The sequence below is a fragment of the Aquarana catesbeiana genome, linkage group LG01 (genome assembly GCF_042186555.1).
Source record: "Aquarana catesbeiana isolate 2022-GZ linkage group LG01, ASM4218655v1, whole genome shotgun sequence".
NCBI lineage: Eukaryota > Metazoa > Chordata > Amphibia > Anura > Ranidae > Aquarana > Aquarana catesbeiana.
The window spans coordinates 163,567,640-163,594,448 of NC_133324.1; positions in this window are offsets into that span (position 1 = coordinate 163,567,640).

Sequence of the window (26,809 nt, forward strand, 5' to 3'; positions counted from 1 at the left end):
TTCACTGCAAGACACAACAAAAGACAAACCCTAATGTCAGGCAAAACTCTCCTAATCTTGTTACAATATAGGCCTCAATCTAAAAGCAGTATAGGCCCAAGTTTAGATCTTACCTTTGTTATCACGATCGGCGCCTCCGATACTCCTTCTTCTGCTCACAGATCGTACGTACTACGCACGTGTGTTACGCTTTATACACACTGCGCATGCGTGTAACTCCATCCACCCCTGACGTTCTTTCTAGTCTATTTCCCGCCCCTTTTCGTTCGGCGCAGTGGGGGAAGAGCACATGGCGGAGTCAGAGCAGGTGCATGCTAATTATAGCAACGAGGAGAAGGAGGAGGAAAGCCCGGAACCAGAAACGTCTGGATCCAGAAGGAGAAGATTTAAGGCATCAAATATGTCCTTTGGGGAGATGTTGGAGATGGTCGACATCCTGAAGAGGGCCGACTATGATGGAAAGTATGGACCTTACCCCAACCCCAATGTCCGAAAGGCCAGGATAATGGCGAAAGTGGTAAAAAGTCTGCATCGGAATTTCGGGGTACGTCGATCGAAAGATCAGCTCAGGAAGTGGTGGTCGGACCTGAAATTAAGAGAGCATGAGCAGTACTGAAAGATCCGGAGAGTGCTGCAAAAAAGTAAGTAGTTGTGCTGTGTTCATATTCTTTTTGTGTTTATTACGTTCGTGCTACTCCATGTGCTTTTCTTTACTGTTGTACAGTTTAAAATGTCAACTTTCATGTTCATGGGCACATTATTCGTTCGTATCCAACATTTTTCTTTCGGCCTATAAAACACCATTGTTTTGGCCATATGCATTTGCCCACATTTTTTAGGGCCTACTTGTATGAAAATAATTTGTTTGTGTAGATGGGTTTGTTACTAGAATGAAATGCAAACTCGATTCTGTGTAAGCAGAGGACACTCAGCAGCAGTTTTCACATCTGGATGCTAGTGTGGGACACAAGAACACCCTTTTTATTAGGGGGCCCACACAGGTGCTCCAGTGTATACTATAGGGGTGTCTCCATCTGTGAAGCTTGCACAAAACAGATAAAGTATTGAAGCTTGACAAAGGACACTCAAAATTCTACATCTTGGAACTCTCCCAAAACAGACAATTGTACCCCACTTCCAAGCAATGTTTCATATTTATATTTCTGCCATCAAATATCTGTGTGCTAAGTATACCATTTTTTTTTTACATAGGGGAGAAAATACTCGGAGGACACCCCTCATCCGAGGAGACCACAGACCCCACCACCTCTGGAAGAAGGGGAAATCCCCCAAAGACAAGAAGAGCAGGAGGAGGAAGAAGACGTGGTAGAACTAGTCACCACAACAGGTGAGTGTCTGCGACCACAGGCTCAGGTAAGAGATGGATGCCGGCATATTTATAATACATGTTTTTTTTTTTTCTATCTTTTTAGGTGATCGTGATGTTGTGGATCCAGGGCATTTCCCCTCGGAAAGTGCACAGATCCTGATTGGGGAGATCATGGGGTGTAATGTTTATTGGAAAATATCAAGAAAAACATCAATGATGTTATTCAAAAAAATAATAACATCATTGATTTTTTGGGGAGAGTTTAAAACCCCTCCAAATCCCTTTCTTTTATGATGTGCTACAATTTTTAATTTTTTGTAGAATTGTAGAAAAGCCAAAATTTGAAGAGGCACACAGTGTGTCAACATGTGCTATCTGCCATCATGGGAGATCAATGGACGCATTTTGGGGGTGCAACCCCTTCCTCAATAATAAAGTAGCTGAGAGGAAGGGGTTGCTCCCCCAAAACACGTCCCTTGATCCCCCGTGATGGCAGCTAGCACATGTTGACATTCGTAAATTGGTGTGCATCTTCAAAATTTGGCTTTTCCTGGGGTGACTTCACCCCATCTGAACGCAATATCAAACACAGTTCCTAAATAATCATGTCTGATATTGCCTTCAATTGCTACCAAATGTGAACTTTGTAAGTTCAAGATTTGTGTCTTTCTTGTTGGTTTGAAATATGCCTGTTTTATCTTAAATGGACATTTCTACTTTTTCTAATGCCACCCCAAAAATTGTTATACAACAAACATGTTGGTTTGTTTTAAAAACCTTTCACTAAATGCACATGTGATTGTGCAGGTATTAAAAAGATTGTTAATCAAGAATGTGTGGATAATTGTCTCAACGCTACACCACTTTTGTGGTGCTCTAATTGGTGTTTTCTGTGACAATGGGTGTTATTTCCTAAGGGCAAATCCACTTTGCACTACAAGTGCAGTTTCAAGTGCACTTGTAGTGCAAAGTGTCTTTGCCTTTAGTAAATAACACCCAACAGTGCTTTGTAAGGTTACACAATCACGCCATTTTCAGGACTCCACACATTTCTGTCAGGGTCAGCTAAAACAAACACAAGCAGTAAATGTCACCAAAGATTTGCTTAATGTTTTTTTTTATTTGATGAAGGTTTCCCACATTGTCTGGCATATTGATAGCCCCCCTACCCGCAAAGAATTCCAGGTATTTTAGCCGGATATCATGGGCACTCAGGGAGGGCAAGCCAGGACGGCCACTTTCAAGCGCCGTCAGGGTTGGTTCATTTTGAATTCCGGCATCAGGCCCAACTGAGCCAGCATAGTTGGCAGGATGTTGCCGTAAAAAGTTGTGTAGAACACAGCACGCCAGGATAATGTGATTCAATTTATACTCCGCCATATGTATGGGTGTAAGAAATAGGCGGAACCAGCTGGCCATGATTCCAAATGTGTTCTCCACCACTCTTCTGGCTCTGGCCAGCCGGTAATTAAAAACCCTCTGGTCCAGGGTGAGGGTCCTCATCGGGAATGGCCGCATAAGATGGTCCCCCAGCGCAAAGGTTTCATCCACAATGAAGACGAATGGGAGTCCTTCCACATGGAGGTGGCAAGTCCAAGCTGCCATTCTGGAGATGCCTGTAGAACTCGGTCTGGGTGATGACTCCACCATCGGACATCTGGCCATTCTTCCCCACGTCCACATACAGGAACTCATAAGTAGCCGACACCACCGCCAACATCACAATACTATTGAACCCCTTATGATTATAATAGTATGACCCCGAGTTGGGTGGTGGGATGATGTGGACATGTTTCCCATCAATTGCCCCTCCGCAGTTAGGAAAGTCCCACCACTGGGCAAAGTTGGAGGCCACAGTTTGCCATTCCTTTGGCGTGGAAGGAAACTGTTGAGGAAAAAAAAAAGTAGTCTTTTTGCACATAAACATGGAAAGCAGATTAGACACAGATATTCTTGGCCAACATCAAGATAACATTTATTTATGGGAAATTTTAAAGACCAAAGTATAAGGTACACCTATCATATTCCCCCTCCCCCCCTGTCATGGGCCGTTTCTAACATTATAGGGGAGGAGCTTTTGGACAGGTAACCCTCTCCACTTCATTGAGAAATGAATGCCTAAATAATGTGTATTACTTGGAACAGCCCCTCCTTAGTTACACTATTGGCAGCCCACTGGACAGGTAAGAAGTGTCTTAATACAAAGATATAAATACACACTGTACACATTTGAGCACATTTGGATATTCTGCTATTACCTATAAAGATAATAATAGGATACAAAAACTTGAAACAGTACCATTTGAAAGCATACAGGCAGGCCCTTGCACTACATGCTTTGGGGAATTCATACATAAATCTGAGCACAGAAGAGATGGGTATAGTGTGTATGGGTTTGGCAAATAGATGATTGAGGATAGATAGAGAATTGGTATCAGCTGACTTAGCAGTTGGTGGAAGGGAGGGTTCCAAATTATTTGGGGACCCCCAAAAAAAGCCTCTGGCACTCTGCCTGAATTTAAAGCACAAATCACATTTAAAAACATTTTAGGGGGTGTTTGGGGTAAAGCACTACTATAGAGCTTATAAAATACATTGTTAAGTGACTACATGAGGTGAATATAGGAGGTAAGTGAAGGCAAATAAGTATGAAGGACCAAAAAAACAAAAAAATAAAAATCCAACATGCATGAGGACAAAGGGGACATTCACAGTATATTCCAATCATGGTAATTAGGGAATGAGGAAAGAAATACAATATATTAGCAAACATTATATACAATAAAATGTGATATTAAAGGATAAAAATCTTATCTTAATATACTCCTTCTGCAGGACCTGAATGATGGCAGAACAGGTATCTGGGATAATGATCCCCAGAGCCTGGGGGGAGATGCCTGTTGAGAACTTCAAGTCCTGCAGGCTTCTCCCCATCGCCAAGTATCGCAGGGTGGTGACGAGCCTCTACTCCGGAGTGATGGCTTGCCTCATGCAGGTATCCTGCCTGCTGATATAGGGGGTCAGCGAAGCCAACAAACAGTGAAATATGGGGTCCGTCATCCGGAGAAAGTTCCTGAAATCATCAAGGTTATTCTCATGGATCTCACGGAGCAAAGGCATATGACAGAACTGGTCACGCTGAAGCAACCAATTCTTGGTCCATGAACTCCTCCCCACCCTGTTCATGGACTGGACTTGTGTCAAGGTCAGGACCCCAACGCCAAGCCCCCGCACAGCACGAACTCTACGAGGAGTACATATACGCAACATGGCTAGAAAACGGTTGGCTGCTCAGAACGAAGTAACAGAACGCACTGAAGAACAGCAAGGCCTGTGAAGAGCGACCTGAAAAACAGTAACGAACGAACAAGAACACAATGACAAGTCACGCGTAGCTTGCTTGCACGCACTGAAGAGCAGATACAAACCCACAAGCACAAACTGAACAGCAGAAAACGATCTGAAAACCACGAGTCTGAAAAAGCACGAATCGTCTCTCACCAAACTTTTACTAACACGAGATTAGCAAAAGGAGCCCAAAGGGTGCCGCGCTTGGTTCTGAACTGGCCTTTTCTAGTCTCGTCGTACGTGGTTTACATCACCGCATTCTTGGCGATCGGAAATTCCGACAACTTTGTGCGACCGTGTGTACGCAAAACAAGTTTGAGCCAACATCCGTCAAAAAAAATCCTAGGATTTTGTTGTCAGAATGTCCGATCAATGTCTGACCGTGTGTACGGGGTATAAGATTAATAGGTAATATGATAGGCAAAACGTGTTATATTAATCAACTTTGAACGATGCAATCCCTTGTTTTGTTCGCTTGGTGACGACTTTTCTGTGATGCTCGACTACCCTCAACAAGAATTGTTTTTGTTGTTCATCCCTGACTGATTCGTTATACTTTTTTATCAGAGCAATTCCTCTTTCTGCGGTATCATTGACAACCTTAAAGGGGTTGTAAAGGTTTTTTTTTTTTTTTTTAAATAACAAACATTTTATACTTACCTTCACTGTGCAGCTCATTTTGCACAGAGTGGACCCGAACCTTATCTTCTGGGGTCCCTTGGCGGCTGTTTCAGCTCCTCCCCGCAAGGACTCAACACCTTAATGCGAGCTCCCTCGCATGGTGGTTAGTTCTTGCGGGCGCGCTCCCTTGATACAGCCGCCGACTATAGCTGCTCACTGTATCACTCGGCCCCGCCCCATGGCACGCCGCGTCATTGGATGTGATTGACAGCAGCACGAGCCAATGGCTGCGCTGCTTTCAATCCATCCACTGTAGCCAATCAGCGGCCAGGCTGAGCAGCGAAGAGGATGTCGGGAGCGAGCGCGGGACTTTTGAGGGGTCAGGTAAGTAAAACGGGGGGGGGCTGGGGGTGGCGGTATTGTCGGAAGTTTTTTCACCCTAATGCATAGAATACATTAAAGTGAAAAAACGTTTACCTTTACAACCCCTTTAAGAACGTTCACATGGCTTCTTAGAGAATCACTGCAGTATTCTGTCACGTTGTGGATCCCAAACAATTCAAAGAATGTCTTTGTTTTATTATTTTCCTTCAAAGACCATGTTTTTACCCTCTAATAGTTTCACTTCCTTTTTCTTTGCAGGTTTGGTTTCTAAATTTGTAGTCATATTTTCATTAACAGCCTAGTAATACGTTCGTCCAAAATCCTACGTTTGTTTCTGGCAGATACCAAAGGTGTCTCTTAGCAACTGTGAGAGCACATTTTTTGACGTCTGCATCTGGGTAAGTGTTCAAAAGCTGTAGCATATCCAAATCATTCTTTGGAGCCCATTGACTTACAATTGCCTCATGCCAAAAGCAAACAGATATGAAGCTGACAAAATATGCAACCGTTTCAATCCTTCCAATTGTAGTTGAGGAATATTCAACTGTTTAGTGAATAGGACAACTTTCCATCCACCTTGCTTGATGCAGTGCCCCTGGGATCCTGAAACTGAAGTCTTTTTTGGACCAACCTCCTAGGTACAGAAGTGAGAGTTGTAATAACTATTTGTAGTCTTCTCTTGGATGACTTTCATCTTTTAGGACATTTTGGATGTAGTTAACCATTTTCACTCGTTCTTCTAGAAAGCCTTGAATGGAACTTTCTTCATCCAGCATTGTTGTATATGACTTCTTATCAAGTGAAGCCCACAGACTTTGCTTTGATAAAAGTGATCAATGTGTGCAACCCCTAAATATTATCCAATCTTCTTGAAATTTGGCATATATATCTTTTACATCACTGAGACTCTGGGCGTAGGCAAAGTCATATGAAAATCACATCTTTGGAAAAATGAAACACCCTAGCTGACGCCTTAAGAGTTCCCTTCACTGGAACTAACAGGCCAAGCCCAAACCATTGATAAACAACCCCACACCATAATCCCCCCTTAACCAAATTATTTGGACCAGTGCACAAAGCAAGGTCCATAAAGACATGGATGAGCGAGTTTGGGGTAGAGGAACTTGACTGGTCCTGACCTCAACCTGATAGAACACCTTTAGGATGAATTAGAGCGGAAACTTCGAGCCAGGCCTTCTTATCCAACATCAGTGCCTGACCTCACAAATGCACTTCTGGAAGAATGGCCAAACATTCCCATAGACACATTCCTAAACCTTGTGGACAGCCTTCCAAGAAGAGTTGAAGCTGTTATAGCGGCAAAGGGTGGGCCCACTCAATATTGAACCTTATGGACTAAGACTGGGATGCCATTAAAGTTCATGTGCGTGTAAAGGCAGGCATCCCAATACTTTTTTACTTATACATAAGTGTGTGTGTGTGTGTGTGTGTGTGTGTGTATATATATATATATATATATATATATATATATATATATATATATATTGATTTTTCTTCCTTTTGTATGGATAGCCGATCACTTACGTAACAATAAAAAAAAGTGTTACTTATAACCAATATAAAAGGACATGCATTCCAGATAAAAATGTACTAGAATTCTGACTGCAAGCTTAACAAACTTTTTGGTGTATTGAGCAATTTTATAATCAAGGACTCCCAAGGTACTAAAAAAATGTATTTAAAAAGCTTTGCAGAAACCTGGCAGTGTGTGTTCTTTACCTGTTTGGTTTCCTTAATATTCTTAATGTTGTGATGGGTTTACTTTATGTCTATACGAGTTGCAGATTTTTAGAGCCTTGATGGACTGTAAAGAGTTAAATAGGAAAGTTGTTATCAGTTATACCATCTGACATTGTCATCCTAAACAACACAGTAAAACAGAAAAAAAAGATTTAAAACTTTCTAAAATTTATAAAGAAATGTATCACCTGTCATATGTTTTACAGCATAATGCCAACAGACAACAAGCAGCCACGAAGTGAATCAGCACCAATGACTCTTCAAAGTCCATGTGGGTAGACAGGCACATGGGTAGGAATTGAAGTCTCAGCCTTTGTATATTTAACACAATCCTTGTGAATGACATCTTCTTGGAAAACATCCAGAAACCTTGATCACAGGATGAACTTTTCTTGACTTTGTGAAACATTAACATCCAGTGCACCCAGGGACATGGGTATGCATATAAATCTGCGCCACAAGTCTGTCTGTGTATTTCTTTTAAAGACTGGCTTTAAATACTCCCTGACAACATAAGTGAATACATTTATTTTTAACTTCGCTAGACACAGTGGGATTTTTACTTTATAATACACTTTAAACAATGTTTGTGTCTTTGATTAATTAAGTTGTTGCAGCTTTAATATTACTTTTTCCCTGGATGACATAAAATAAGTAAGGTCAATGTGAATGGCTGATTTTTGTACATACAAAATAACATTTAAAAGCTTTAACTGGCATCTAACAAAGTAATCTGCAACAGCTACTCATGTAAATGATATCTGTCCACCTCTAATGATCATTAATTCTATGTAGGCTTGATAAAAGTTTATATAGGACACATAAAGTATGGTGTATTGATATGTTTATTGTATAAAGAGAATTTGCTAGTGTAAAACTCATTGGAACATAGATCTGCATATTTAGTATGCAGTCACAAAAAAATACAGAATACAGCATTAATTTCATAAATTGGCTTGAAATGATGGCACAAGACAACAATATACTGTATAATTGCAGTTCTGAGCAAAAAATCTCACAGCCAGTGGCCTCACAACTTACTAAGTTCCACCACATCTTTTAAAGCATATTTGCACTTTTGTAGTCAAATTTAAGAAAACCTAACTATATGTTTGTTATGTGTTCCTATTCACAAAACATGCATAAAAAAAAAAACAAAACAATATTTTTTTTTTTACCTTTTTAGATGTTTCTCAGGAGAAGGTGTCATGGCTGACCGCAAGGTTTTTTGCGCAATGTCAGAGTGAGCCTGTTCCAAGTCCAAGTTGTGATTAACATATAATGCAAGAAGCCAAGACCCTAAACCTTTAACCCTTTTTTTCAGCCTGTAAAAAAAGTGTAATGTTTAACTCCTTAATCTGGGCACAACAAGAAAAAGTCTAGGCGGTTGCAGAAGAGGCTACATTACTTACTTGACCAGCAACAATGCTCCAGCAGAACCTTGTGCTTTCCTCTTTCCCTGAAATGCTGGTCTGTTGGTGGAGCCTCAGCATCATCATGTACTGTACAATGTAAAGCTTTTAACCCTGTATTGTATGTGGTGGGGTCGGATTTGCTATCATGGCCAGAAGCAGCTTACAGAGGGGTCTGCAGGGGACTAGTCACAAAAGTCAAAGGAACCTGCTAAAACAAAGAGTCCATTGGAGCTGGGCTCCCCACGCTGCAAGGGTATTTTTTGGTTGTTCCCAGAGTTGGGCTTTACCTTTTCACTGGGTGGTGTGTTCAATGGGTGCTTTCTAGACACCACTGCTATCCAACAATTCCAGTTGTGCCAGATGGTATGTCCCCTTCTAGCCATTTTGGGTCCTCCTACTGGCTGCTACATTACTACAGGATGCAAATATATTGTCCTCTGTGTATCATATTCTTTATTGCATCTCAGTGCTGCTAAACTCCTGCAGCCCCTCTGCAGTCACCACCTGTCTACTTTGAACCATGCATAATGTATGTTGAAACGGACACTTGTAATATCTTTTGGGAGTCTGTGTTACATGGTGACAATGTAGTTGCACATAAAAACAAGGAAAATAGTTTGTGACTTTAAATGAGGCGGTGACCTGGTAAGGCCCAGTGCCTCCATCCCTGTCTAAATGAAAAAAGGAAAAGGAAGTGGGACTTTGAATGAAACACGCAGGTGTAAAAACAGTCAAATTTTTTTATATATGTCAGTAATAAGGTACAAATGGTAGTCATGATTCATTAAAAAAAACAAATACAATACATATATATACATATAATAAGACAAAATGCCACATGATTGCAGACAGTTCATATTACGTAGTACACATATTTGGGGAGTATCCTATGAGACACATGATGCATTGAAACACGGCATATATCACGTGTTTCATGGATTGATCCAATCTTCCGGAGAATGCATGTGTATAAATTTGTGATGTAATATAGTAAAAAAAGTTCCTATGTGGTCTGACCCTATCAAATGAAGGAGAAAATAAATATAAGAAACTAAGATATTGGACTATAGAGACCTCACTCTCTAAAATACTTACAAACATAGCTGCATAATGAGAATGTGGCGCTGAGGATCAGAAAGCCCCTAGGGGGAACACTACTGAGAGCTGAGGTGGTGTGAACGGCCTACTATGTAGTTGCACAGTTGAAAAACAGGCAAGTTTTTTTTTTTTAAATAACAAACATGTCATACTTACCTGCCCTGTGTGATGGTTTTGAACAGAGCAGCTCCAATCTTCCTCTTCTAGGGTACCCTGCTGGTGCCCCTGGCCCCTCCCTCCTGCCATGTTCCCCCTTGCTGTAGGGGCACCCAAGCAGGCTCGCTCCCAAGACGCTGCTATGCATGTCCATTCAGACACAAAGCAGTGTCTCGGCCCCACCACATCTCTCTTCTCATTGGCTCAATGGCAATGACTGACAGCAGTGGGAGCCAATGAGCAGGGAGAGCCCCCGGAGAGCCAAGACTCTCGTACACATTGCTGGATTGCGAAGGTGCTCTGGCAAGTAAAAGGGGGGTGGCTGCTGCACACATGCCTGAAGGTAAAAAAACTTGAGCCTTTAAAGCCACTTTAAAAATACTAACAGTGACTTCTGAATTTATATTACCATGTTAAAGCTTATATGAGATTTTAGTGATTGTGTTTATATATAGAAGGAGTATATTTCTAACCACAGATATTATTTTACAATAAATTGTCTTTTCCTAAGTGCATTTTAAATATTTAACATCTGTTATGTCATGTCCGTACAGAAGCCATGGATGTTTTTATCTTCCCTGCACAGCTTTAGAGTTCATTGCACAGCCACTACTCTGATGGGACAATTCACACATCCATGGAAAATAAGGCATTTTGCAGTAAAGTCAGCTAGTGTGAAAAAAAATTGTCTTCTATCAGCCTTACTTTCCATTTTTAGGAGTTGCTTTCCCTGAAAGTGAATTGACAAGTTGTCAATGAACAATAGCCTGTGCCCTTGCCAGGCTTTTCACAGGTTAGGATGCCTTTGGGCAAATGGGGCTACATCTACAGTTTCCAATCTAGCATATGGAGCAGTGAAACAGTTACAAGAGGGTGAGAGACATACTTGCCAGGATCTTTGTTTTCTGGTTCTCTTGACAGTTCATTCAGTTTGAGCATTTGTTAAACAATTCAATCCCTTATTTTTAAAGGAAAATTGCAGATAATAATATTGAATCTTGAAGTTTTAAAATAATTTTGAAGCTTTCTTTCGCTTTACTCTACTTGAGATAAATTGAAAGGCTTTGCCTAAAGCTGGATCATTGAAGGGAAAGCGAGAGAGAGAGAACAATGGTATTTTTTGCATACTCACATATGTAAAGGTGAAATTATGGAGACATATGTAAAAGAGGGCACTGATGGATTAGTCAGTCATACATGTTATTCCACACAAGGTGCCATCTGTATGTAACTTGTATTGTGGAGCTGCCATGTTTGAGTAGCTTAGAGAAACAAAATGTATTCTTCATTGTTTCCCTCGCTGCCTTTGTAGCGTGTAGGGCTGTGGGAAAAGAAAATTGCTGACCCCACATGTCACATGACCAGCAGACCTGGATTCTCATATCACTTCAGCATCTGAAATCAACAACATGATACAGGTAATGTTTTTACATGGGCAGTATTGTTAGAATGTCATTTTTTTTCCCTGAAACATCCACTCAAAGTTGCAATATTAAGTGTATAAAAGTGTAAATAAACGAATGCACAAACCATTGTAGTGTATATTCAATGAGTAGCTGCCAACATGAAATAGGTGTTCCCACACAGTAACAATATAAAAAGCAAATAATGTGGCGCTTCCTCAATACAATAAATATAAAGTGCATTAACTGAAATATATAAATAAATATACGCATAAACAATATATTGCAAGTAATCAAATAAAGTGTCTGTATACACAATTCCAATAAAATACAAAAAGTGCTCCGTGCAAAAAAAAACAATTCCAGTACAATGTTAAAGTTCTCCGTGCAAAGGACTTCAGTGCAAAAATAAATATTCCTATAGTGATGTCACCATCCAAAGTGCACACATAAGTAATGTTCAAAATTTCTTTCAAATCGAAGAACTTCCACCATTCGTGATCATAGTGTGCCCCAGCCTCTCACCTCAGGGAAAGACCCCTACAGGTCTAGTCACACTTCTAGTGTCACTCTTTAGGTGTCAGCAACTTCTGGCTCCTTCTTGAAACACTCAGCAACCATCAGCTTCTCAGTATATACAGGGGATTCAAATGGATACTTAATATCTCATCATCTGATGAATCTTCATGTGCAGATTTCCCATAAAAATATTTCATTAAAAAGCATCAACTTACATTTAAAATTCCACTATTCAGCTTCACAAATATCAAGTACTTCCGGTCTTGGCCACGACCGCTAGTGACGCCAACTAGCTCCTCCCGACGTGTTGTCACTGCTCACGTGACTTCATCAAGGGAGGTGAGAGCCTGGGGCACACTATGATCATGAATGGTGGAAGTTCTTCACTTTGAAAGAAATTTTGAACATTTCTTATGTGTGCACTTTGGATGGTGACATCACTATGGGAACATTTATTTTTGCACTGAAGTCCTATGCATGGAGCACTTTAACACAGTACTGGAATTTTTTACGCATAAGTTTTTTTGCACAGAGCACTTTTTGTATTTTATGCGTATATTTATCTATTATCTATTTTAGTTTATGCACTTTAATGTATTTATTGTATTGAGGAAGCGCCACAATATTTGCTTTTAATATTAAGTGTATATGACTTTTTGTTTTAAAAAGTATATTGTAATTTATTGTAATTTTTAATTATATTGTAATTTATTTATTTTTTAAATTTACCTTTCCTATTCAATCTACAATGCTGTCATTTTCCGTAAAATTCAATGCAATGTGGCAACCTGGAGGAATTCTGTACACAGTTGGTGGAAATGTAATTAGAGAAACAAAAGAGAAGCACCTTAACCACTTGCCGCCCGCCATATAGCAGAATGACGGCGGCAAAGTGGTTTCAAAATCCTGACTGGATGTCATATGACGTCCGCAGGATATTGAGCCGCTGCGCGCCCCCTGAGGCGTACATCGCGGCGATCATTGTTGCGGTGTGTCAGTCTGACACCCCGCAGCACCGATCTAGGTAAAGAGTCTCTGACGGAGACTCTTTACCACATGATCAGCCGTGTCCAATCACGGCTGATCATGGCTGTCAATAGGAAGAGACGGTTATCGGCTTTTCCTCACTCGCGTCTGACAGACGCGAGTAGAGGAGAGCCGATCGGCTGCTCTCCTGACAGGGGGGGTCTGTGCTGATTGTTTATCAGCACAGCCCCCCCCTCGGATCCCACCCAGGACCACCAGGGAAGCCGCCCATGACCACCAGGGAAGCGATCCACACTGGACCACCAGGTATGCCCCTAGACCACCAGGGAAATGCCACTGTGTGCCCAGGCAGCTGCCAATCTGTGCCCAGGCAGCTGCCAGTCAGTGCCCACTTCAATGCCTGCCAGTGCCACCAGGGATGCCCATCAGTGCCTCATATCAGTGCCGTGTATCAGTGCCCATCAGTGCCACATATCAGTGCCCATCAGTGCCGCCTATCAGTGCCCATCAGTGCCCAGCAGTGCCGCCTATCAGTGCCCATCAGTGCCCAGCAGTGCCGCCTATCAGTGCCACCTATCAGTGCCACCCTATCAGTGCCCAGCAGTGCCGCCTTTCATTTCCCATCAGTGTCGCCTATCAGTGCCCATCAGTGCCAACCAGTGCCACCCAGTGCCACCCATCAGTGCCCATCAGTGCCGCCTATCAGTGCCCATCAGTGCTGCATATGAGTGCCACCCATCAGTGCCGCCTACCAGTGCCTATCAGTGCCGCATATCAGTGCCCATCGTCAGTGCCCGTCAGTGCCCGCTCATTGGTGCCACCTCATCGGTGCCGCCGTATCAGTGCCTGTCAGTGTCGCCTTATCAGTGCCCATCAGTGAAAGAGAAAACTTACTTATTTACATTTTTTTTTAACAGAAACAAAAGCAAAACTTTTATTTTTTTCAAAATTTTTTTATTTATTTGTTTAGCAAAAAATAAAAACCGCAGAGGTGATCAAATGCCACCAAAAGAAAGCTCTATTTGTGGGAACAAAATGATAAAATTTTAGTTTGGGTACAGTGTTGTATGACCACGCAATTGTCATTCAAACTGCGACAGCACTGAAAGCTGAAAATTGGTCTGGGCAGGAAGGTGTCTAAGTGCCCTGTATTGAAGTGGTTAAAGTGCAAACCAAAAGAGAAGCGCCTCTGAGTGCAAACTATTATGACAATAACAATAAATGTTTAAAGTCCATAGGTGTGTGCACTTGGGCAGCTCTTCAAATGAGTGGAAGCAGACTCTCTATTAGACACAGGAGAAACAAAAGAGAAACGCCTCTAAGTGCAAACCATTATGACAAGTTTAATAAATTATAAAAATGGCAAGTGGCAACTTACAAGCAAAGGTAAGTATAGGGCTCATCAGAATAAAACAGTCCGGGACACGGAGTAGGATCGCACGCTGAGGGGCCACCAGGGTCATCCATTCCAGCGCCAGCTTGGAAGTATGCAACTGGCTTCCTCCCTTCCTCCACAGCTTTGCAGCAGACCCTGGTGCCCCCTCGGTGGGGACTCTGTGTCCCTGACTGTTTTATTCTGATGAGCCCTATACTTAAGTTTGCTTTTAAGTTGTCATTTTTATAATTTATTAAACTTGTCATAATGGTTTGCACATAGAGGCGCTTCTCTTTTGTTTCTCCTGTGTCTAATAGAGTCTACTTCCGTTCATTTGAAGAGCTACCCAAGTGCACACACCTATGGATTTTTAACATTTATTTATGGACTTTTTATGATAGTATTTATTTAGGACTTTTTAAATTACATGTAAGGTTATTTGACCTGTTAGCACCCACATTCCTACTATTTTGGTGGAAATATAATGTCCTGTTTGTGTGATTAGCTCACTGAATTTCATAAAATACTGCACTAAGATACAAATCAGACTTTAGGCATCCTGTGCAACAAAAATTTCATTGGAAATCCAAAGGGATAATCACTTTTAATGGAATTCAGACAATGCACCCGTCCTCATTAGAACACTGCAAATGCTTCATCTGAATAATAATGAAAAAGTCACTCCTATTCAGATTCACTCTGCACATCAGTACAGGTAAACAGCTTTTTCTTCAGAGCAGAAACAGGTAGGAATCTGCATCAAAGTGTGTTAAAATCCATACAATGTCCATTGATCGCACAGAGGGGATTATTTTTTCCCAAGAAATGTGGAGTTACTCTTTAAGCAAAGACCAAAATTTGTGTTGTCAGATGCATCCATAAACAGCAAGATGTTATTGAGCAAACTTCCCTCAAATCACTGTCCATATATTTTTTCATAGTCTTACACTATCCTACTGAGATCATAGGAAAAAATACAGCTTGAAGTCAGATCGCCCATTCATCAGAACATCATACATTGATCTAATCTTTTTACATGTATATTAGTCAGTCCTCCAAAATTGTAATTGCTTATAGAGATCAATCATTAGCTTTAATGGCATTGCAGAATGTGCTAGTACCATCTAAATGAATAATAATCTTTATTAAAGTACTACCAGATTAAAGGAATCATAATCATAAATAATAATTACAATTTAGTATAGCTTAGTATGGATGTGTTGTGGTATGAGAACCCACAGGGTTACTTTTGCAGGTTACTGTGATAAATCTTCCTGTTCATGAACCAAACCCAAGAACACAAAGACAGGTTTTAGCTTTTATCCCTGTCAGATTTCCTACCTGCATATCCTTTATCGACCAGAGAAATTTTTACATTTCTGCTATGTGCCTTTTTTTTGTTTGGTGATAACATAATTTAAAAAATAAAAAAAAATGTTCCTATTTTGAATCCTGTTAGTTAAAAAAAAATGTTTTGCTGTAAATAAAAAGTGTATATTTTATTCTACAGTTTGTTCCATTTCAAATTACACCACAGTAATGCTTGTGGTACAAAGAATGGCAAAGCTATTTGCAAATATATTTTTTTTTTCAATTCTTTTTATTTTTGAAAAAATAACAAACATAATAAACACAAATGAAAAAAAAAGAAATAATTATATTAAAACAAAACAAAAAAAACACCAAAAAAAAATCAGCAGAAAAATAAAATCTATGGGGAGAAGGAAAGGAAGGAGTTTGTTAGGGATGATTAGGGTACACCGAGGGTTAAGTAGGGGTTATATAGACTTTCAATTTTTTTTAAAATTTTTTTCACTTTCTTTGTCATGCAGATCAAAGGTCACACCTTAAGTATATACAAGTATAGCATGACAATAAATGTATTTGTTTTGTCTGTACAGACAGGGATGTATGGAAGCAAAAAAAGATAATATGCTGTAGTTTTCTAAGACCATCAATACATAAATATTTCAAGCTAGTGAATTTTAAATTTGGTAGTTATTAAAAAATAAAAATAAAAACCATCAGCTGGTGTGCAGTAAAAAATAAAATACTCTTACATAAAACCAATCAATAAAAAAATATGCTATTTTGCAAAATAAAACTGGAAGCAAACATGATGGTTTTGTCTATGGTTACCATATTTGCACATGGTTAACCACTTCAGCCCCAGAAGATTTGGCTGCTCAATGACCAGGCAATTTTTTGCGATACGGCACTGCGTCGCTTTAACTGACAATTGAGAGGTCGTGGGACGTTGTACCCAAACAAAATTGACGTCCTTTTTTTCCCACAAATAGAGCTTTCTATTGGTGGTATTTGATTGCCTCTGCGGTTTTTATTTTTTGCGCTATAAACAAAAGAAGAGTGACAATTTTGAAAAAAAAACACAATTGGGGTTATTTACAAAAGGCAAATCCACTTTGCACTGCAAGTGCACTTGGAAGTGCAGTCGCTCCTAATCTAAGGGGTAGATCTGAAATGAGTGGAAGCTCTGCTGATTTTATCATCCAGTCATGTGCAAGCTAAAATGTTGTTTTTTTTTTCTTGCATGTCCCCTTCGGATCTACAGCGACTTTACTTCCAAGTGCACTTTTAGTAAATAACCCCCAATATCTTTTACTTTTTGCTATAATAAATATCCCACATTTTTAATAAAAAAAACCCAAATTTTTCCTCAGTTTAGGCTGATATGTATTCTTCTACATATTTTTGGTAACAAAAAAATCGCAATAAGCGTATATTGATTCGATTTATGGCATTTTTATTATCATTTTTTTTATACTAGTAATGGCGGTGATTTGCGATTTTTATCGGGACTGCGATATTGCTGCAGACAAATTGGACAGTTTGCACACATTTTTGGGACCATTGACAATTATACAGCGATCAGTGCTATAAAAATGCACTGATTACTGTATAAATGTCACTGGCAGGGAAGGGGGTTAACACTAGGGAGCAATCAAGGGGTTAACTGTGTTCCCTAGGTGTTTTCTAACGGTAAGGGGATGGAATTGTCTAGGAGGAGAGAGAGATCTGTGTTCATACTTAGTATGAACACAAGATCTCTCTCTCTCTACTCCCCTGAAAGAAACGGGATTTGGGTGTTTACACACCCAGATCCAGGTTCTCGCTCTGTGAAGAGCGATCATGGGTGCCCAGGACTCGCATCGGCTCCGGGCTCACGCTGCGGGCCAAAAGGCGAAGCGACGTAAGGTAACATCCTTTCATCCAGTAAAACTGCGGCGGCTTCCGGTTTGGATACCGGCGTCATTTTTTCAGGAGGTAGATAGATGTATCACTTTCTTTATATGGAACGGAGCCATTCCAAGACTGGCAAAATCCACACTACGTTCACCAACACACCTGGGGGGTCTGGCCCTTCCAGACTTTCGGGTTTACTATTGGGCAGCAACGCTGGTCACGACATATTGGTGGTTTGAGGCGAAACGGTCTAATGCTGCAGTCTGTGTAGAAGCAGCCTGGCTGGGCTCACTGCAGGCATTACAAAATCTGGTGTATAGAGGATTGGGAGCATATAGGGATCTTCCTACCCCAACCAGGGTGACGATCAAAATATGGATCGCAGCTCGACGCAGGTTTTACCGGGCAGATCGCTGGTCTCCCGTCCAGCCTCTCTGCGGAAACCCTAACCTGCCCCACTTCAGGTCAGTACCGGATCCTCAGGTATGGGCAAGATTTGGCATCAAGACATTGAGAGATATCATGCATACAGGTACTTTGCTGTCATTCTCACAATTAACTAGGAAATATGCTTTACCTGGGTGAATGTTTTTCCGCTATACCCAACTTCGTCATGCGGCCAGGGCCCAATTTCTTACACCCCCTACTTTGCAATTGGACCCGGTGGAGGACCTCCTGTCCTGTGGTGATCTGAGGAAGCCTCTCTCTGCTCTCTATGGTACCCTGCTTCCTATTGACACTCTGAAAATGGATAGACTTTGGGAACAGTGGAAGGCTGACATTCCGGCACTAGAGAGGGAGGATTGGGAGGACAGTTTGGAACAAGGCCCCAAACTCATACAAATAAAGTTTCTCCACAGGGTGTATTTTACCCCGGTACGTAAGTCTAGAATATATCCTGATAGAGACCCACATTGTCCTAGATGTCGGGCACACTTGGGCACCTACATGCATATGTTCTGGGACTGCCCCATGTTGTGGACTTTTTTGGCAGGGATATTTGAACAGTTGAAAGTTCGGCTTGAATTGGCTGTCCCTATGACGCCTGAACTAGCTTTACTAGGTATCCATGACGATGACCAAAGATCGCATCATAGCAAATTGTTGATCTCATATCTGCTTTTTTATGCCAAAAAAGAAATACTGTGTAAATGGACCTCCTCTGCCCCTCCTGATGTAGTCACCTGGGAAAATAAAGTTAATGCTGCCCTTCCGCTATATAAGTTAATGTACATTAGTCGTGGGTGCCCCTGGAAATTCGACAAAGTATGGTTGCCATGGACAACAATTTAATCAATGGGGTATAGAGATTCGGGACCCGTCTGTCTCCCTTCTATTTCCCTCCTTTTTCCCCCTCCTCTCTGCCCCTCCTTCTCTGCTGGTTTCCCCCTCACCTTTCCTTTTCCCTTCCCCCCTCATCATGGGATCTAATCCCTGAACACAGGATTGAGAAATGTACTTTCTCCTGTATTGTAATACGGTCCACACTGCTAGCTATATAATTATATATGTACCATGCTATCCAGGAAAGGAAAACGTTTGAACTAAGAATGATACTTCTTTTTGACACGAAAAATAACAGCCTGAATTTAGATATTGGTTTCCTTACACATTATACTAAAGTTTTACGACCCCTCTATGACTAGTATCCCCCCTGCATTCTACAGCTCTCCCTCTGTCTTATCTCACTAACTCTGCTGCTATCTTTATTACCATTGATTTGTATGTGTTTGTTTTTCTCTTTTTTTTTTTCTTCTTCTTCTTTAACATGCTGCTTAAAAATTTGTGAATCAGTCTGCTTGGACCTTGAAGAAGGGGACATACCCCGAAAGCTTGTCCTGAAAAATTGTGTGTTAGTGCAAATAAAAAAAGTATCACGGACAGTATTCAATTTTCATATATACTATGTGAAATGCTTATACTACTGTTATACATTGTACCTTTGTAACAAACTGAATGTACTTATACTATAATGTATTTATTCTTTCCTTCAATAAAGCACTCCTGATTGTTAAAAAAAAAAACTGTGGTGGCTGGTCGCAAGCGGTTAATCTGTGTATTGATGCATTTGTGTTTTATATTTCCACACATAATAGCCATGTGCCTTATGTGACAAGAGGTTGGTAAATATAGGCAACACCATCATGTTTGGTAGGATTTAATATAGCAAAATAGCACATTGTAATTTGTTAATGTATTGGTTTTATGTAAGGGGATTTTAGGAATAGTTAGTCACATGTAAATGAGCTTGTTCTGCGATTTTGAAATTGTTCATTTAAAGATATATTTCAACTATTTGTTTCTTATTATAATTTATAATCTGCTTCTCCCAGGCTGTGACCTAAAATAAAAGCTAGAATAAAAGGATGACATGGTACCTTGGTTATAGGAGCATTGTTGTTGTGTCATGTGATTAGAGACAACTGATAAAACTCAAATAGACAAGACGTGACAGGAAATCTTCTCAGCATGGACACATACAGCAATATAAATTTGACAGGAATTCTAAACCTTTCCCATGCTAAATGTCCTAAATATACTGTTTACTCATTGTGGTTGATTACTAAAGGTGCACAGGCTGTTCAGTTAGCAAAGTATAGTAAACATTCACTTTGTAAATAGTAAATAGGGGGAACCTACTGTATGTGCACTTTGAATACAAAATTATGGGAAAGGAAAACCATGCTACTACAATGCATTGATATATTTTAATTTACCTCAAAAATACCAGCTTTTATATATTATATATATTTTATATATTATAAAGCAAATTTCAGATTCTGAGCATCATAAACCAATGGAAACTGTATTTTTATGGGTTTTCGTATGTAAAATAAAATATAGTCTAATTACAATTAAATATGGCATGAAAATACTTTTAGTTCATTATAATATTATATTTCCCAAACTAAATAATTTATATTAATCAGGAAAAATATCCCACATTCAGACTACATTATTAACATTGTAAAAGGTAGGTCACATTTTTTGGCAACAGAGCCTGATGAAAATCACAGAAGACTAAAAACAACTTGAAAGTTTTTAATAAATTCAAAGAACAAAGGAAAAGCTCAAAAGAGAATATTTGTGAACTAGACTCCACATTAATGACAGTGACAAGGAACTGATATGACACAAAAATCTTGTACAAGTTTCTAAAATAACTATGGAAAAAATCCTCTATCTCTAAACTGAGCACACTGTAAAACTGTGCTATAGCCCTCTGGCCGCACGTTTTACTAGTATCAAGAAGACTTATCTACTACTATAATCGCAGTAGATACTGAAGCTGAAAATTCTGTACTTAGCTCGAAATGCTGCAAAAAATCAGTCACTCAGTGATTAAGCTACAAATTGCTTTGGTTTTCACCGATCTTTCCTTTACTACAATGACATTATGGAGAGTGATGCTGAAGGTACTACAAAGTGCTGCTACAAAATCGCCAGTGTAACATCAGCTTCATACTGACCCTAAAATGTACCGCCTAGACTCAAAAGATTAACCCCTACTATTAACCATAACCTCCCTACAAAACTGAAATTTCAACTCTTGACCACTTCCAGACCGCCCACCATCGTTATACGTCGGTACTTTGAAGAGGAGTATCGTTGTTATGGCAGCAGCTAGCTGCCATAACCCCGGTATCCTCTTCTTCAGCGGGCGGTCTGCTTCGAGATAAAAGTGGTCTCTGTGGTGGATTCGCCGCAAGATCACTTTTATTGGCGGCGGGAAAGGACCACGCTCCTGCCGCGCTCCGATGCCCTCCACCGATATCGACGGCTCTGGTAAGCGGCGGAGGGCACCGGAGTGATCAGATCCTCTCCCTAGCCTGACATGGAGATGAGTGAGGGGAAGATGGCCCCCACCCGTCTCCTTATCATTGCAGGGTGGAAGCGACATCAAAACATCCCTTCCGCCCATAGCTCTTAAAGGGTCTTTTTTTGTTCTTGTTTTTTTTTAAATGACATTTTTTTTATTGCATTTTAGTGTAAATATGAGTTCTGAGGTCTATTTTGACCCCAGATCTCATATTTAGTCCTGTCATGCTTTTTTCTATTATAAGGGTTTACATTCCTTGTAATAGGAATAAAAGTGACACAACTTTTTTTTTAAAGAACAGTGTAAAAATAAAAAAAAAGTTAAAATAAATAAGAATTTTTTTTTTTAAACGTGCCCTGTCCCGCCGAGCTTGCACGCAGAAGCGAACGCATACATCAGAAGCTCCTGCATATGAAAACAGTGTTCAAACCGCACACGTGAGGGACCATCGCAATCAGTAGAGCAAGAGCAATAATTCTAGTCCTAGACCTCCTCTGTAATTCAAAACATGCAACCTGTAGACATTTTCAAACGTCACCTATGGAGATTTTTAAGGCTAAAAGTTTGTCGCCATTCCACGAGCAGGCGCAATTTTGAAGCGTGACATGTTGGGTATCCATTTACTCAGTGTAACATTATCTTTCACAACATAAAAAAAAAAGTGGGCTAACTTTACTGTTGTCTTGATAGAGGAAGAATCTGGTGTGAGTGGGACTTTAAAGGTACTGCAAAAATCAACAATGGAGTAGTAATAAAAATGTAGATCGTTTATTTAAATACAAACAAATACATTAAATAGCATAAAAAATGCAGCTGCAGTTTCAGTCATGGTCCTGGGTGTGCACACCTAACTGAGCCCTGACCAAATGATGGGAACTGGAGGTACGCATGTACAAAAAATACTACGTCCTAAAGTATCGACATGTTTCGTCAAATCGGCTTCATCAGGAATAGGACGAAGATATTCAAACACAGTGTGTTAAAACCAATAATTTTATATGGAACCTTAGGTGTATAAAAAGAGAAACAAAATTACATTATGATCAAAGGACAACAAAAATGAATGAAAACAAACAGATTTCGTAATACATACAATTTTGGTGTTATAAATGAATGGTATGAAAAAAGAAGAAGAAGAAAAAAAAAAAAAAAGGCACACAACCCACCCACCGTCCATACCTTGATGGATCCCATGAAGGCACAGTCAGGGGAGGAGGGAAGGGGAAAGGGACGGGAGCAAATGCATGCCCCAAACGCTCGGACTCCAGACCAGCTCCTTAATTGTCAAAACTTCCATAGAGGGGGATGTGGTTTCCAGGCAAATGAGACAAGAAAAGCAGAATTGCAGTATCTGCAATGGATAATGCATCCAAGTTAAAGTAGAAGAACATAATATGTATATGAATAAGACACGAGGTGACTAGAGGGTGGGGGGATACCGGCCCATGACTGACTGTAAATGAACCGTACTCACTTCACTGTCATAATTCTATAAATACATAAATTGGTATACACCTCCAAGAGTGATGCCGGCGGGACAGTCATAAACGGAATCAGTGGGTTCACGCCATGTGAAAACTTTCATATGATCTGTACAACCAGTAAAACATGTGTAGGCAACCGTCAGGTAATGTTTCATACACAGGGTATCCAACTCCCATATCTTACTGTTCCCAAAATTCAAAAGGGGAAGAGTTACCTCACCTTAAGGTAACTGATACCTTGATCAATCCTTCCTCTGAGAAACTCATGAGATGGAAAGTTACATGGAAAATGGCAGAAAAATGACCAATCCCATTGTCACAAGTATGGACGCATGGACGCCCCGCGGATGCACGTGGGAGGGGCGGGAACTGCGGACTAACATCCGGGTTCCGGAGTTGATGTCATATCCGGTGCCCGTCAATGCAGGGCCGAGAAATACACACCCTGCAGACAGCGCAGTACAGCAAAGCTGACACGCAGATGGAACCGGGATGCCGCAGAGTATACCGCCCCTCTGGGTGGGCATGGTTCAAGGACAGCAAATCACCAGAGGGTGTGCCGCTGAACCCAAGGCTCATCCTTGGGCGTCCGTACGGGAGTCAAATGACAGGAGCAGGACAGACCCGGACAGGGCATGCAATGTACCCGGGAAAAGGGAAGGGGGAACTCCGGAACCCGGATGTTAGTCCGCAGTGCCCGCCCCTCCCACTTGCGTCCGTGGGGTGTCCATGCGGCGTGACGTCACACGCCGGTTTTGACGCCACGGAGGGGGATATTTAAACTTGACACTGTATAGATGCATTTAGTTACAGCCTGAGAGCTTACGATGCGGTACGGCAGGGACTTCACAAGGTAACTTTCTCAACTTTGGGCTAGAACCCTTGATCATTTCATTTTTGCGGTCTGTGAGAACAGTTAGTGACCTAGATATACTTGTTATGTTGCAGAGTTTGCTGGTAACCTCCTTTATACTTGTGACAATGGGATTGGTCGTTTTTCTGCCATTTTCCATGAAACTTTCCATCTCATGAGTTTCTCAGAGGAAGGATTGATCAAGGTATCAGTTACCTTAAGGTAAGGTAACTCTTCCCCTTGTGAATTTTGGGAACAATAAGATATGGGAGTTGAATACCCTGTGTTTAAAACATTACCTGACGGTTGCCTACACATGTTTTACTGGTTGTACAGATCATATGAAAGTTTTCACATGGCGTGAACCCACTGATTCCGTTTATGACTGTCCCGCCGGCATCGCTCTTGGTTCATTTACAGTCAGTCATGGACCAGTATCCCCCCACCCTCTAGTCACCTCGTGTCTTATTCATATACATATTATGTTCTTCTACTTTAACTTGGATGCATTATCCATTGCAGATACTGCAATTCTGCTTTTCTTGTCTCATTTGTCTGGAAACCACATCCCCCTCTTCGGGAAGTTTTGACAATTTAGGAGCTGGTCTGGAGACCAGGCGTTTGGGGCATGCATTTGCTCCCGTCCCTTTCCCCCTCCCTCCTCCCCTGACTGTGCCTTCATGGGTTCATGGGATCCATCAAGGTATGGATGGTGGTTGGGTTGTGTGCCTTTTTTTTTTTTCTTCTTCTTCTTTTTTCATACCATGCATTTATAACACCAAAATTGTATGTATTACGAAATCTGTTTGTTTTCATTCATTTTTGTTGTCCTTTGATCATAATATAATTGTGTTTCTCTTTTTATACACCTAAGGTTCAATATAAAATTATTGGTTTTAAAACGTTGTGTTTGAATATCTTCGTCCTATTCCTGATGAAGCCGATTTGGCGAAACATGTCGATACTTTAGGATGTAGTATTTTTTGTACATGCGGCTCCAGTTCCCATCATTTGGTCAGGGCTCAGTTAGGTGTGCACACCCAGGACCATGACTGAAACTGCAGCTGCATTTTTTATGCTATTTAATGTATTTGTTTGTATTTAAATAAACGATCTACATTTATATTACTACTCCATTGTTGATTTTTGCAGTACCTTTAAAGTCCCACTCACACCAGATTCTTCCTCTATCATTTCCTTAGGGATGTTGGTACGTTTTTCTTATATTGTGTATTCTTTGCTTACTGCCAAGCTCTTCCCATACATACTCATTTACTGTTGTCTTATTTTTTGATTCAAAAAAGTGTATTTTTCCCAGAAAAAGTGCACTTAAGATGCACAAATACAGTGTCACAGAAAGTATTGCAAGTATTGTTAACGGTCCTTAAGTGGTTATTATTATTATTATACAGTATTTATATAGCGCCAACAGTTTACGTAGCGCTTTACAACTTGAGGGTAGACAGTACAAATACAATACAATTTGATACAGTAGGAATCAGAGGGCCCTGCTCCTTAGAGCTTACAATCTAAGAAGTTAACATAACTCTGATGCCACGTACACACGAGCAGGCTTTTCGACTGGACTAGTCCGACGGACCAAGTCTGGCGGCCAATTCGACCGTGTGTGGGCTTTATGGGACCTGCAGCTGACTTTTTCGGTCGAAAATCTGACGAACTTTAGATTTGGAACATGTTTCAAATCTATCCGACAGACTCGAGTCCAGTTGAAAAGTCCACTCGTCTGTATGCTAGTCCGACGGACAAAAACAGACGCTAGGGCAGCTATTGGCTACTGGCTATCAACTTCCTTATTTTAGTCCAGTCGTACATCATCACGTACAAATCCGTCTGACTTTGGTGTGATCGTGTGTAGGCAAGTCCGTTCATTGGGAAAGTCCATCGGATGTCCATCAAAAGTCCGTTGGATAGACCCTCGGACCAGTCCGGTCGAAAAGTCCGCCCGTGTGTACACTGCATGAGAGTTAATACATTTCATCTCAGCCTTAATACCTAGTGCTTTATCTTTAAAAACATAGTTCAGCTTTAACAAAAAAGAAAACTGCCTATGCAGGTAAGGGGCATCTGTAGATAAAAACAAACCGCGCAGCTTTGACCAAAGTTGAATAGTGTCCTTGTTGTAGGTGTAGGCAATTTACTTGCCTCATGAAGCCTGACTAAAAATTCCATCTCCCTGTCCAGCCTTGTTGCTAAGACACACCCAGCATTTACTGCTCGCATCCAATATCATAGGAGTAAGCTCTCCAACACTGAACTTCTGCATCAGGGAGAAGAAAGTGCATGTGAATCAGAGAAAGAGCTTACTCCTGTGATGCTGGCGGTGAACAGTAACAGCTAGGTGTGCCTTAGCAACATCCTAGTTACAAGACAGAGAAATGCAACCTCTTGTAATTTTTCAGTCAGTGTTCATGATAGCACTGTAATATAGCAAGGGCATTATTCAACTTTGGTCAAAACTACACAGTTTGTTTTTATTCACTGACACTGACACTTATCTGTGTAGGCTATCACACTATTCCGCTTGTTATCCAATGATCAGTCTAAGGTGTTTGGGTTTTTATGTATTTTATTGGTAGAACTTGGATAGGAGAAGGGATTAGTGGGATAGTCCAACTTGAACTATGCACAGAGGAGGATAGCTCTCACTTGACCCCATTTAATCAATCCAGATAGCAGATGCACTGCTGGGCCACAATATAGCGGTGTGGGAAGATAAGTCCTTTGCTTGCTCTGGCAGCAGACTCAATGCACACTTTTCTTCAGGGCACTCACTAGTATCCTTGTTAGCTGACACCCATTCCACTGACTTCACTAGCCTGAAGGGAAGGCCCTCACAGAACAGACCCCTAGATGAGTCCTTTGCTTGCTCTGGCAGCAGACTCAATGCACACTTTTCTTCAGGGCACTCACTAGTATCCTTGTTAGCTGACACCCATTCCACTGACTTCACTAGCCTGAAGGGAAGGCCCTCACAGAACAGACCCCTAGATGTGTCTCCCTTCTAGTCAGCTCTACAGGACATCTGGGTTG